A 12,445-nucleotide genomic window follows, 5' to 3' on the forward strand; every position below is an offset into this window, starting at 1 on the left:
TCCCTGAGGAGGGAGCTGACCCCTCTGATTCTGCCTCAAGCTGTGAGCCCAAAACAAAGTCTCTCCCCCTCACTTCCAATTGGAAACTGTTAAGACGTGGCCTAAAGTTTCCTTCAAGACTGCCTGCTCTGACAGTCTCAGACTCTGGCTCTAAAAGGACTGACGGAGCAAACAAGGTAGAACAAGAGACAGGTCGGAGTTTCCCACCCACACGCTTCACCTGGGCCCGGCCAGGTGACTTAGCAAGGATGCCAGTCCAGCAGAGCAGACCTCCCCAGAGCAGGGGTGCTAATCCCGGAGCTCCTGAAGCCCAGGACGCTGCAGGGGGCTCCTCTCTTCCGTGGTCTTCCCGCATTTCACCGCCTCTGAAGTGGGTTCCATCTAGAGATAGCCACCTTATCCTGAAGCTCCCTCGAAAACTTAAGAGTCAGCTCCTTGGGCCATGACGGACACGCCACCTTGTCTTCTGGGCGCGCTGCTCCTGAGGGATGGTGACCTCCATCCCGTGCCCCCGCTGACCCCAAGTGCCCTGACTGCCGTGCTCCTGCCTTCCACTCAGGTGAGAAAGCTCACTGGCAGGAACCGTGATGCCAGAAAGCTGTCCCTCCACCAACCCCACCGGCCACACACACAGCAACCCCAGGTTTCCTGAGGCTTCAGGGATGGGAACCAGGAGTCTGCACACAAGAATAAACAATCTCATCTCCGAGTGTATATCCTGTCTTCGTTACGCCACCACGAAGGTGTTAATATACAACTTACAACATATTAATCAGCCCTCTAACTTCCAAATGCTAAATGCATCATTAACATTCATGTTTTCTTCAATTACTTGGCTGCTCTGAGGGAGGAGAATGAGTCAGATCTTCAATAAGTCCATCTCCCGTGGACGGCTCAGGGATCATAAAAGGCAGCCCGGGCCTCCACCCTTACTGTGGAGAGGGGAAATTCCTGCTCCCAGACTTTATCACTGCTGCCTGGCCCAAATGCAGGCTGGCCATAAAAAAGCAATTGAAGCTGAGGAGTGAAGGGGAGAAAACAAAAGAGGGAGGAGAAGGCAGGTGGGAGGGAAGAGGGCAGGACACGGGGAGGAATCATATCAGCACCCAAGGATCATGGAGACCAATTAGTCTAACCACCTCATTTTATAAATGAGAGGACTGTGGCTCAGAGAGGGTGAGTGACTTGCCCAAGATCACACAGTGCATTAGTGGAGAGAACAGAGGAAAAAGGGGAGAGGAAAACAGTGCAGAAGAGGAAAGAGTGATAGCAGGAAAAGCTGGCAGAAAACTGGTCAGTAAAGATAGAAAGAGGGCGAGAAAGAAGCAGCAGAGAGGAGGGGACAAAAGATGTGTTACAAAGAGGAAAATCTGAAACAGATGCAAGCGCAGAGTGGCCCTCAACTTCAACCCCAGCTGCTCAGCTCCCAGGTCCCTGAGGCAGGAGAGGGTTGAGCTATGGGTGTAACATTTTGGATAGGGGACGGACAGACCGGAGGTAAGGGGGAGGGAGGAACCGGGAAGCACTGGGGTTGGGACTCTGCCCCAGGCCTCCAAAATTTAGCCAAACTAAATACACGCCTAATTAAAATGCCTTTATCCCATAGTGGCGCTATCCAAACTTCACTTGGAATTTGTTACAGACACTGGTGGCTATAAAATCAATTTGCAAAGCAGATTCAATCACCTCCCTGCAGCCAGTGGACTGCAGACCAGTCCTGAATTGAAGAGGAAAGAGAAAAAAAGGCTCCTGCTGGCCGGTCACTTTTTTGTCCACAGGCTGCCACCCAGACAGGCCTGTCCACCTTGAGGTAGAAGCATCCAAGGTCAGCACACACTGGCGCTTCCAGAAGGCTGAGCTGGGGGGCTCAAAGTCCAGCGAGCGGAGAAGCAGGGCCAGCTCTGGGGCCACCGTCCGGGGTCCTCCAAAGACACAGGCCCTGATGGTTGTTCTGACCATAGTTGAAAACCCACACAGGTCAGCACCACCTATACAGTGCTCTGAAACGACCAGCTGTTTGAGTCTCATGACTCAGGAGGTGGGCATGGTGGGCTGCCTCCACACTGAGGGAAAAGCCTCAGAAGGATTAGGAGCGTAGCGAAGGTCACCCTCTCAGTAGGGGGGTCAGCAGAGACCATGTATGTTAATGACGACAGCATTCAGCCCTGGAACACACAGACACACTCACGATACGGCCGAGTCTACAGACTCCCAGCAGAATGTGACTGGCGGGGCTGGCCCTGAGAGCCACTGCAGATGTGCCCCCGAGCCGGGCAATTTTGAGTTTTACCAAGTCTCCCCTGCAAGCTGCCGCCCATCTGTCTCTTCCTTTCTATGCCCACTGCTATATTCCAGGCCGGGACCTGGGATGCCTGCAGCAGCCCCCTTGCTGCCTCTGCTCTCTAGCTTCTGCTCCCACTACTCAACTGAAAATGCTCCCCAAACACCCATGACCTCCTCATTGCCCAATGGACACTGTTTCGTCCTCACCTTCCTGGACCACTCTCTCAGTGCACCTGTCTTCTCCAACCCCTTCCTTCCTGGAAACTGCTCCGGGTTTCTGTGGTCTCAATTGCTTTTGTCTGTTCTTCTACCTCTGGTACTCCTGAGTTGACTCTGAGCTTCCTTCCTCAGCTTGCTCCATAAATTCTCGTGTTTCCCAGCTCTTTCTTCTCTCATCTGTTCTTCTAACCCCTTATGTGACTACAAGTAACTTAATCTGAGCCCATGGCTTAGGCTCCACCTCTACCCAAATGAAGCTAGATTCTGTGTCTGGAGCCCACACCCCTCTCCTGAATTCCAGATCCCATCAATCAGCTACTTGCTGGATGTTTCCATGTGGCACCCCAAACTCAACATGTCCAAACTCAACACATCGTCCCCCTTTCTGCCTCAGATGACTACTCCTCCCAAATTCTCTCTTTCTGAACGGCATCATCACCTAACCAGTTGTCATCCTTGACTTCCACCTCTCTCTTACCAACCATACAGATGCCAACAGTGCCCCTGCACGTATCCCCTTGGCAAGCGCCATTCCTGTACGGCAAGCACCTGTGACTCCCGGGCTGAGGACTTTCTCCTGCAGACCACAGTGCTGGGTAATTAAGCATGGATGCAACCCTTAGCCAATGACATACGGGACCCAGATGATGATATCCCAGCTCCCTGGCCCTTCAGGTGGGACACCCTGAAGCCGTGTTCCCCACTGTCTCTGCAAGCCCCCAGCACAACGGAGCCCCGTGTGCCCACAGCACTAACCTGTCCTTTAAGATCCTTGCATTGAATTCCTTTCCTTCCCTGTCCTATTTTGCCATTGGTGTTTCCTGTGATCACCCCTCAAATAAACCTCTTACAACCTAAATCCTGTTCTCGGGGTCTGCTTTTGGGGGAATCCAGCCTAAGTGCCCACCAATCCTGAATCAGTTACACTGCTGAGTTCACATCCTAAATGTATCCTGAAGCGGCGTCTTCCTCCTCCACCGGGATCCAGCCCTCATCACTCTCCCCTGGGTTACAGAACCAGCCAGTTGATTGGCTTCCTTGACCCTCCTCTTGTTCTGCTTCAAACCATCCCCAATTACACATTTGATACGGCATTCCCTGCATTAAAACCCTTCAGTGGACACCCACTGTCTATAAGATACAGCCAAATCCTTTTATCCTCATGGCTTCAAAGGCCCTCCATGATCTGCCCTCACCTTCTGTCCACACTCAAGCCCATGAGGCTCCTCCCTCAGCCCTACAATCCCAGCCATACTGAGTAGCTCCCAGATCCTCCAAGGCACACTCCACAGTGTCCTTGCCCTGCCTCTGCCCTCTGCACACTTACTCTTAGCCAAAAACTAAATGCAAGGATCCCTCATTCTATGAAGTCTTTCTCTCTGCCCCATCCCCTCGCCATCCCCCCAAGGGAGAACCCCATGCTTTCCTCTCCATACTCACAGTTCCTCTGACGTGCTTCTCCTTGGACACCTATGGCACTCTGGCGCCCTGAGTGCCACATACACCTTCCTCTTTGAAGGTGAGGCAATAGTTTATCATCTTAAAATCTCCGGGGTTTAGCTCAGTGTCTGCCACTTAGTAGGGGCTCATGAAATGTCAGTTGAAAGCATGAGAGCTAGAACGGAGGGAAAGAATGAACATACTCACAGCCTCTTCCCCTCAGGCGCTGCCACTGGCTTGGCCACTGTCTGACATGGGATCTGGAGACATCTGGCCGAGACCTTCCACAAATGTTTATGATGCTATGCAAATAACTCTCCCCGGGGATGATACGTGCGGCCTTTCTGCCCCTGGTATACAATGTTCTGTGCCAAGTGGGCTGTCAGTGGGGACACTCAAGCGAGACACTGAGGAATGTAGGTCTGCAGTGGAGGGGTGGGGTGAGGGACTATAATAAAACACTACGCGAACCAATCTGGGCCCCATGCCATGGAAAATGTGCGTCTGTCCTTGACTTCGGTGGCAAATGAGGCGTGAAAACATATCAAAATGTGATATTCAATATATGGATGTATTTAATATTTCAAGAGACTGGAAATCGGTTACCAGAGGTTTAAATGATAAATCAAGCCTATGAACTTTCTCGTGTCTGCACCTGGTACGTACCATTCCCAGGAAGAAAGGAGGGGAGAAAGAGAGAAACAGAGGACAAGAACAAAGGGCCTAGAGACTCTGAAAGGCAAGATCCAGAGACACCCCCCCCCCGGCCCCCTGCCACCAACACACCTCTTTCAAACCTCCCCCAAGTTTGCACATTGAGTCCCGGCTGCCTGCAAGCACCTTGCCCACCTAGAGAACTTCATTCATCCTGCAAAATCCAGTGCTTCCTTTGGAATTCTGTCTAAGCAGCTTCCCTGGCCCTTGTACCCTCTGGCCCCAGACCCACAGAAAGCAGGACACGTGTTGCCTATGCTCAGCCTGGCCTGGCGTTCTAGATGCTGAAGTGTTGGTGGTTTAACACAGCTGCCTCCCAACCACACTGTAAGTTCTCTGAGGACCGAGACGAGGTCCCCCTCACTTCAATATCCTGCAGAGCCTGGACCATCCCTGACACAGAGTAGACACTCAATTCACATGGCACTTGAACCGAAAGAGAGGAAGGTCCAGCAGCGAGCACTGTGGCCAGCAGACAGCTCTGGGGAACCTGCTGTGGCCCAGATGCTAAGCTAGGGAACTTGGTTCTCACGTTGCTCTTTCACATAAACTTCACCAAGACCCTGTGCTCGAAGTAGTATTTGTCCCATTTAACTGACGAGGAAAGTGAGGCTCAGAGAGGTTTTGTCACCCGTGCTGAACGCTATTCTGTGCGCTCCCAGAGGACAGGAGACCCATCCGCCTCCTGACGCAAGCCCACAGCAATGCTCCGCGGGCGGTAAGTCTTAGAACCTTGGTTGCATGAGTGTTGATTCCTAGCCTCCCTTGAATATTCATTTTGATGTTGAATAACATGCTCAGGTATCCCAGGTCCCCCCACTTGGCTGGTTATCAGTATCACCTGGGAGTTTTAAAACTTTCAGAGCTCTGGGCCCCTCTCCTGGCCATTCCAATTAAGTCCAGGGTAGGGACTGACCATAAATATTTTTTCTTATTAAAGCTCCCTGGCTGATTCTGACAATGAGGCAGATTTGGGGACCACCAATGTGGTCCTCATCTCAGAACCTCTCATCTGCATCTTACCCATGCTCTCTCCAGCTCGGACGTTAGGGCTCACGGGGTCCAGCTCCCCCTTCCTGGGACAGGAGCTCTTTTTGTTTAGTACCACCCCTCCCCACTCCCCGGTTCTTTTCCTTGTGAAAACCTCCCGTGTCCTCATTTGTCTTCAGGTCACAGCTCCCTATGCTTGGGGATGACCGTGAGCCTTTCCTGCCCCAGGTCTGTGCATAAACTTGTCCGAGCTTAACCCAGCCCCACTCTGAAACCCACCTCAGCAGGACAGTCGGCTCTCCCCATATGGTAACTCCCTTCCCTGACCAAGGTCAAAGTTACCCTTATCTAGTCCATCTTTTCCTGAGACATGAAAAGAAGGGAAATATTCAAGGGGCACCACCGGCTCAGCCAGGGGCCCTCGACCTCAGCACTGCCGGCATTGGGGCTGGAAAATTCCCTGTTGCTGCCCTGTGTACTGCAGGATGTGTAGCATCACCCCTGACCTCTGCCCACTCCATGCCAGCAGCACCTCCTCCACTTGTGACAACGAAAAACGTCTCCAGACATGACCAAATGTCCCCTGGGAAGCAAACTGCCCCCGGCTGAGAACCAAGGAGTTAAGCCATGAAGGAACATTGAACTTGAAGGCAAAGGACTGAATCCCAGCTTCTGGCCCTTCCCTCCCTGCGTGCATGTCTTTATCTTTGAGATGGGTCAACGACATCTCCATGCTGGGTTGTTGCAGGAAGTAAGTGAGATTGAATTGAATAAACTGAGTTGGGAGAATATGCCTAAAACAAACCAGAGAGACTTTTCGAGAAAGGGTTGAAAGCAAATACCACGATCAGCAGTGCGCAGGTAAACTGGCTCTCAAGAAACATCTATCTAGACGAAAAGCTCTGATTTGTAGTGTTTGCTGAGTTCTACGGTGTGACTATGCCCAATATAGCCAATTTCAATCCACCAACCTGATGTTACTGAACGTGGAGTTGGGGACAAATGTGCAGACTCCCTCTCTCTATTGGCCAGCCAAGCCTATGAAATAAGTGTGACCCAGGCAGGCAGGAGGCTGTTGGGAAAGGTGGGCCTGTAGCCTCACCAGTAAATGCCCACCCTGCCCAAAGACGTGCAAAGTCATTTCAGAGCGACAACTTCTTTGGACAAACAAAGCCTGTCTGCCCACAGGATGCAGCCCGCCCATCTATGACCTCAGCTCTAGCGATTCCCCATTGGAAAGCACTCCTCAGCCCTCTTCCTCCTTCTCTCTGCCTTCCAGCCTCTGCTGTCAGAGCTGGCACTGAACACAATGAACGCTGAACAGGATACTAATATTGTTAGTATTAACAAGATACTAGTGAAAATGTAGTCAGGAAAGTCAGGTAAGACAGAGCCCCTCACACCCAGTCAGGCCTTCAACAGGGACAATGGCATTGGGTTCAGACAGTTCTGTGTTCAAGCCTCCTTCTGCCAAGGTAGAAGCATACTCCTTCAAGTCTCTGGGCCTTTATTTTCTCATCTGCAAAATGGGCTACCAATGCCTGCCCCACCCCACCCCACCCCCACCCCAAGGGCTGTGATGATGCCAGCCTGAGAGAAAGTCTACAAGATGCCAAGCTAGCTCCTCGCTCCCTCTTCAGGCAGGTGCCAGGAGGACCATCCACCCACTCCTCGAAAGGACCTAGCAGTCCCTAAATGGGGCTGCCGGGCCTGCGAGGAGCCTGTAGGGTGGTAATCAGTTCCTATCAGGTTCTATTTTACCTATTAAATGGAGACTGGCCCCAGGAAGCAAAAATTCCCATCAGCTGAGAATAGCAAAAGGATGTCATCAGCTTCCTCATCATGTCAGAGAAAACAGACATGGGGCATCCAGGGCTTGTCAAAGGCAACAAAGAAAGAGGAGGGGCCCATCTGAGTGGAGCTGGTGCCCAGGGGCTCCTGATCAATACTGAAAGTGAAGCAGTCTAGAAATTTAAGGAGCCGTGGATTGAAAGGGAAGGATGAGAGCAGACAGCGGACAGCTCCAGGGTACCTGGCTGGTGCCTGATCTGGTGTCAGGAACCCTGGCAAAATCAAGGGCCAGGATCAAGGGCCTAGAAGATGAGAGTTCCCTTTCAGTCCTCCAGGCCTGCCAAAGTCGGGGGACACACCAAGCCCAGCCCGGGGTCCTCACTTGAGATTGGCAAGTCCTGAGCTCCATTGTTCCAGAAAAAACAAAATACAGAAACTCGCTCCGGCTGTTTATCATGTTTGCTGCTCCTTTTCCTTCTCATTAACTCTGGCTTCAGATTTGCTCCCATTCAGCTCTGAGTTAGTTTCACTCCAAACTCACAGTTGCTTTTTACTTTCACATCCCCCACACATTGAGCCTGTTTATTCCTTATTTATTTTGCTCATCTCAGCCCCTTTACTTCTGGGAGTGATTCCAGCTACAAAAAAAAAAAAGAAAGAAAAGAAAACAAAAACAAAACAAAACCAAAAAAAAAAAAAAAGAAAACCCCAAAACGAAAAAGACCCACCACATACAATCAATTAAGAGACAAGCTGCTTGCAAATCACCAGGAAGTGAGAAAAGGCCTCCCCTCCTCGCTACCGGCCCCCTCCCCTTAAACGTGGGGATTTGATCTTTAAACCAAAAGCCACTAATGTGCTGTGTGATTTGAATCAAGTCACTTGCCCAGTCTGGGCCCAAGGTTCCTCTTGTCCGCGATGAAGGAGCTACACTAGTTCTCCGGAGTCCTTAATCTTCTTTAGGATCACCGACCTCTTTAAGAGTGTGAAGAAAGCTGCAGGTTTAGCTCTCCAGTTCACTTTCTATACATACACGAATGTGGCCTGTAATGGCGGGGGCTCCTGGAACCCCTGACCACCCTCGTGAGAGGGGTTCCTGGGTCCCCGAACGGGATCTCCTGCAGCCCAGACAGGAGGAGCGAAATGGAGACCGACATCTCTCCCCTGCCCTCTGTTCAAGGAACAGACGAGGGCCAGGCGGGCCTTCCTGGGAGCCCCTGAGAGTGGAAAACCAGTTTCCCTGGCTTAGCCTGAGGCACTACTTCTGGAAGGCTGCCATTCAGGCAACCAAAGCTGATGTGACATTTGTTTAATTTTCAGGAAAACTCTTTACTCTTTTTTTTAAAGACACAGAGGGGAAAAAGCCACCCTCACAAAACCTTTCACTCTCTTGCTCTAATAGGACACGTAAAGGCTGACAATGCACAAGAACTCAGTCACGCTGAGAAGCCCACAGGCCGTGTGGAGAGGGTGCCGGGGCACTCCCAGGGTGAGAAGGGCAGCCTCCGGAGCCTCTTCTTCCAGGGGCAGAGGATGCAGCCTTCGGTGTGGAGCTTTCAGGCTCCCACACTGGGGTCTCACCTCCCCCTTCTCCCCCTCCCACCTTGGCAACTGGAGCAAGCAGTTCACTACCACCTGAACCAGAGCTGCCAGAACCACCCCCCGGAACCTTCCGCCGGGGGCTTCAGCCGCCTGCACCATGGTCGAGGGGCGAGCTCCCTTCCGGAGCGTTTCTCCTGTGCCAGGCCCTATGCTAGGTATTCAAGCCAATGCAGGAAGGAATACGACCAAAACCAGCCGATAATTTGAACCAGTCTTAGCTGCAAGAGACACCAAAGGCCTTTCACGTTTGGGTCCCAGGACTTGGGGCCTGGCTGTGTTTGACTCACTCCCAGAGTGATTCACCCTGACAAGGCCGAGCTGGGGAAAGGCCCACGGTGTTTACACCTCCTACGCCCCTGTTCTCTCCCTGTTGGAAGGTTTCAGGGAAACGTTGAACTGAGACCTGAGGGCCTAATAGTACCCAAGGCAGGCTGCCTTGAAACCGGTTCCCCTAAACATCTGATTATAGCAGTTTCTACTCAGAAAAACAGGTCACCGGGCTTCCCTGGTGGCGCAGTGGTTGAGAGTCCGCCTGCCGATGCAGGGGACATGGGTTCGTGCCCCGGTCCGGGAGGATCCCACATGCCGCGGAGCGGCTGGGCCCGTGCACCATGGCCGCTGGGCCTGCGCGTCCAGAGCCTGTGCTCCGCAACGGGAGAGGCCACAACAGGGAGAGGCCCGCGTACCGCAAAAAAAAAAAACCAAAACAAAAAAAACAGGTCACCATGGCCTTGGAAGCACAGGAGAGAGGCTGGGCGTGCTGGGAAAATAGAATGTGAGATAAAGCTGTCAAGGTATACAGTGACTCTGTCACTGCTCGGGTTCTTCTGAACCTGTCCCTCCTTCAAAGAGCCTGAAATTCTCTGGTCTGCATTTCCCAGACCATGGAGGGAAAACCACGTAAAGTTCAGATGGAGAAACTATGGAGCATGCTGTGAGCCCTAGAGAAGGGTGAGGCAGGGAACACAGAGCTGCCCCCTCCTCCATCCTGTAGCTACAAGCCATGGAGCCAGGACGGTCCCTACCACCACTCCAAGGCAATCTGAAGCAGCTGGTCCAAAGAAATAAAAATAATGAAAGATAATGGCCAGTTATGAGAACGTGGATAAATTACCAAAGGGAGGTTTTGTTTTCTCATCCTCTGCATGTTAAAAACAAAACAACAACAAAATGAAACATCTGTCTGGAAACAGCCTTGGTGATAGCCTGTCCAGATGTAGAGGATCAATAAGTCCCCTCTCCAACCCTCAGCTGACAGGACCAGGATTGTGAAATGGCCCTCTGAAGAACACTACCCTTTGTGGTAGAACAAAATGACCACAAAAGCTTCCCATCTCTGATTGCGGCCCGTTGTACTGCCGCTTCCCAGCCGCTCCCATCAAGAGCTGGAGTCTATTCTCCACCCCTTGCATCTGGGCTTGAACACGTGGCTTCCGTGGCCAATTGGACGTTAGCAGGCATAAAGTAACAGAGGCTCTAAAAGCGCTTGTATGTTGGGGCTTCCCTCCTCTGCTGCAAAGAACCTTCCACCACCACGTGAATGAGTAAAGACAGACAGGATTCTAAACCAGCAGAGTTATTTTCAAAGATGAAGGATGGATATCCATGGCTACATCTATGTCTACAGCTACATCTAGATATGAAACACATAGAAGACGGGCCAGGCCGGGGCTAGCCTCCTGGAGGATGAGACCGTCTGGCCCTGGCCCCAGCTGATATTGACGCAGGCCATCCCAGACCTTCCAGTCCTAGTCAAGCCAGCCCAGACCGTAGGAGACATTTAGCTAACACAGAGCGGCAGAAAAACAACAAAGTTTGTTGTTTTAAGCCACTAAGTTTGGGGGAGGTTTGTTACACAGCAGAACTAAGTATGGGGGAGGTTTGTTACACAGCAGAAGCTACGCACTGCACTCTCCCTGCCATTCACTCTCAAGGAAAAGAACTGGCCGGCTCCTCAGGGGTTGGGCTGACTGGACACAGCAGGCCAGGAAAGCGTCCTGGGCCAACGGGGAAAAGACCACCCAGCACCAGAAGCCTGAATTCAAACCACTGTTCTGCTACCTGCTAGCTGTGCGTGAGCTTGACAAGATGTTGCAGGAGTCTGTGAGCCTCAGCTTCCCCATCTGCACAATGGGGACAGCAAGCCACTGCGTGAGGTCCTTGTGGGAAGGAAATGAGAGAACGTCTGGGAAAACCGCTACTCAAAAAGCGTTTGTCTCGCTTTGACTCAGCCAGACTAGATGGTCATGGTGTCTTCCGCCTTAAGTGCACAAGAGCGGACAGTACAGGAAGGGTGCCCAGAGGGACCCACTCTCCCTGACTCCAGACCTGCTCAAACGGGAGTACCTCGCAAGGGCAGGAGGGAAAGTCTGTCGCTAAAACAGCCACTCGGATCTGTCGCTGAGGCCCTTGGTTTTTAATCTCTGAGAAAGAGACTCTTCATCCCACATTCACCGCATCAGCAAATCCATAAGCAAAATGTAGAAAACACAATGTCTTTATTCATTTCATCAAGCGGTAATTAGGGCCTGGAACAGGAATCTTCCATCAGCAGGCACTCTGGCTCCTAAAAGCCAGGTAGGTTTCTAATTGGGCTGGAGGATGACTTTAGGGGGATCTCAGAGTCTGCTGAAGAAGGCCTCATCCACAGCCGCAATTTCTCTTTTCCATTCACAGCCTTAGAGAAAAAATTAGAATGCTGAGCTGTATTAGGAAATTAGACAAAGTGGGAGCCGCTGGGCAAAACACACACAGCCCACAACCTGGAGGACCCCTGCAGGTCCCTTAATGTAAACATGCTGGCAAAGCGCTTGGCTCAGGTAGCCAAGTAAGATGGAGAGGCAATTTTATTCTTGTTGTTTAAAAAGAAGCAGCTAAAGAAACTGCCTTTATGTTACACTGAGACTCTGCTGCCTGCCGCTGGGCTCAGTTGAAGAGCCAGGGCTCGGGCAGGGAGAAGGGGCAGGTCAACACCTGCTGGGTAGGGCAGCCAAGAAGGGGAAGAGAAAGGACAGGGAATGGGCAGTTCTTGGGCTCCCGTGGTGGCAGGTCCTGGGAGAGGTGCTGTGCCTACATGATCCCACTGCATCCTCCTGAGAGTCCAGCAAGGGAAGCATCATCGTCCCAGTGGGAAGGGATGTGACGCCGGTCTCCCAGCAGGTAGGGAGCAGAGCCAGATTGGAGCCCAGGAGGAGAGGGGTCAACCATCAAGGTGAGCGGAGACACTTCTGACAACCAGGGCTCCCCGGGAGCGAGGCCTTCTGAGGCCGGCCTGGCAAGAGGCTGCGGTGCTCCCAGTTCAGTGAGCAGCCGCGGACTAAGCCAGGGGTCCTGAGGGCCCCGGGTATTTACACACACAGAAGCACCAGGTAAGGCGAGAACTGGGTGGGATACAAGGTTAGCTGCT

Source organism: Phocoena phocoena, chromosome 8 (genome assembly GCF_963924675.1).
Source record: "Phocoena phocoena chromosome 8, mPhoPho1.1, whole genome shotgun sequence".
NCBI classification, from domain to species: Eukaryota; Metazoa; Chordata; class Mammalia; order Artiodactyla; family Phocoenidae; genus Phocoena; species Phocoena phocoena.